A 2,500-nucleotide genomic window follows, 5' to 3' on the forward strand; every position below is an offset into this window, starting at 1 on the left:
TCGACCACCATCGGCACACGCTGGGCCCTGGTGCGGTCGGTTGCCTCGAGCACCATCGGCACACGCTGGGCCCTGGTGCGGGCGCTTGCCTCGACCACCATCGGCACACGCTGGGCCCTGGTGCGGGCGCTTGCCTCGACCACCATCGGCACACGCTGGGCCCTGGTGCGGCAGGTTGCCTCGAGCACCATCGGCACACGCTGGGCCCTGGTGCGGTCGGTTGCCTCGAGCACCATCGGCACACGCTGGGCCCTGGTGCGGGCGCTTGCCTCGACCACCATCGGCACACGCTGGGCCCTGGTGCGGCAGGTTCCCTCGACGACCATCGGCACACGCTGGGCCCTGGTGCGGCAGGTTGCCTCGAGCACCATCGGCACACGCTGGGCCCTGGTGCGGTCGGTTGCCTCGATCACCATCGGCACACGCTGGGCCCTGGTGCGGGCGGTTGCCTCGACCACCATCGGCACACGCTGGGCCCTGGTGCGGCAGCTTGCCTCGAGCACCATCGGCACACGCTCGGCCCTGGTGCGGTCGGTTGCCTCGAGCACCATCGGCACACGCTGGGCCCTGCTGCGGCAGGTTGCCTCGAGCACCATCGGCACACGCTGGGCCCTGGTGCGGTCGGTTGCCTCGATCACCATCGGCACACGCTGGGCCCTGGTGCGGGCGGTTGCCTCGACCACCATCGGCACACGTTGGGCCCTAGTGCGGCAGCTTGCCTCGAGCACCATCGGCACACGCTCGGCCCTGGTGCGGTCGGTTGCCTCGAGCACCATCGGCACACGCTGGGCCCTGCTGCGGCAGGTTGCCTCGACCACCATCGGCACACGCTGGGCCCTGGTGCGGGCGCTTGCCTCGACCACCATCGGCACACGCTCCGCCCTGGTGCGGCAGGTTGCCTCGACCACCATCGGCACACGCTGGGCCCTGGTGCGGGCGGTTGCCTCGACCACCATCGGCACACGCTGGGCCCTGGTGCGGGCGCTTGCCTCGATCACCATCGGCACACGCTGGGCCCTGGTGCGGCAGGTTGCCTCGAGCACCATCGGCACACGCTGGGCGCTGGTGCGGCAGGTTGCCTCGACCACCATCGGCACACGCTGGGCCCTGGTGCGGGCGCTTGCCTCGAGCACCATCGGCACACGCTCGGCCCTGGTGCGGTCGGTTGCCTCGAGCACCATCGGCACACGCTGGGCCCTGGTGCGGCAGGTTGCCTCGACCACCATCGGCACACGCTGGGCCCTGGTGCGGGCGCTTGCCTCGACCACCATCGGCACACGCTCGGCCCTGGTGCGGTCGGTTGCCTCGAGCACCATCGGCACACGCTGGGCCCTGGTGCGGCAGGTTGCCTCGAGCACCATCGGCACACGCTGGGCCCTGGTGCGGGCGGTTGCCTCGACCACCATCGGCACACGCTGGGCCCTGGTGCGGGCGCTTGCCTCGACCACCATCGGCACACGCTGGGCCCTGGTGCGGGCGCTTGCCTCGAGCACCATCGGCAGACGCTGGGCCCTGGTGCGGCAGGTTGCCTCGAGCACCATCGGCAGACGCTGGGCCCTGGTGCGGCAGGTTGCCTCGAGCACCATCGGCACACGCTGGGCCCTGGTGCGGTCGGTTGCCTCGAGCACCATCGGCACACGCTGGGCGCTGGTGCGGGAACTTGCCTCGACCACCATCGGCACACGCTGGGCCCTGGTGCGGCAGGTTGCCTCGATCACCATCGGCACACGCTGGGCCCTGGTGCGACAGGTTGCCTCGAGCACCATCGGCACACTATCGGCCCTGGTGCGGGCGGTTGCCTCGACCACCATCGGCACACGCTGGGCCCTGGTGCGGGCGCTTGCCTCGACCACCATCGGCACACGCTGGGCCCTGGTGCGGGCGCTTGCCTCGAGCACCATCGGCACACGCTGGGCCCTGGTGGGTTTAGGCACATCTTCAAATTTCTGCCGTGCCAATGCCATTTTTATGGCTTGTAAATTCATACAATGGTCCCCTAAGCCTTCACGTGAAGTTTCGTTGGAAGATGACTCGTTTTCTATTTTTCACGATTTTCGAAACTTTTTGCGGTTCGGGATTTTTTAAAATTTTTTTATAAGGATTTTTGGCCCCAAATTTTGTAGGCATGATCCTTCTATTTTTGTTGGCATGCACAAAAAAATTCAGCTAAAAACTCGAAGTAGAGAAGATTTTGTGACCGTTTGAAAAAAGTGTCCCCATTTCAGACACTTTAACGGCTACTGGTAGCAAACCTGTAAAATCTCAAATGCTCTTTAAGGGGGTGTGAATTCTCAGAGGTTTGATGAGGGATAGGGGGCCAACACAAGGCCAAGTACCAGCACCCATCGCACATCATGTGCGCACACCCCCCCGGCCCCCCTCCCAATCGCCGGAACCCCAATGCCGCCGGTCAGGTTCTCCGGCGGTACTCCGGCGATGCTCCGGCGATGCTCCGGCGATGCTGTCCCGAGTGAAAAAAATGCGGCACCAGCACATGCTG

Source organism: Durio zibethinus, unplaced genomic scaffold, assembly GCF_047325235.1.
Source record: "Durio zibethinus cultivar Kanyao isolate XHJ-2024 unplaced genomic scaffold, ASM4732523v1 HiC_scaffold_402, whole genome shotgun sequence".
Lineage (NCBI taxonomy): Eukaryota > Viridiplantae > Streptophyta > Magnoliopsida > Malvales > Malvaceae > Durio > Durio zibethinus.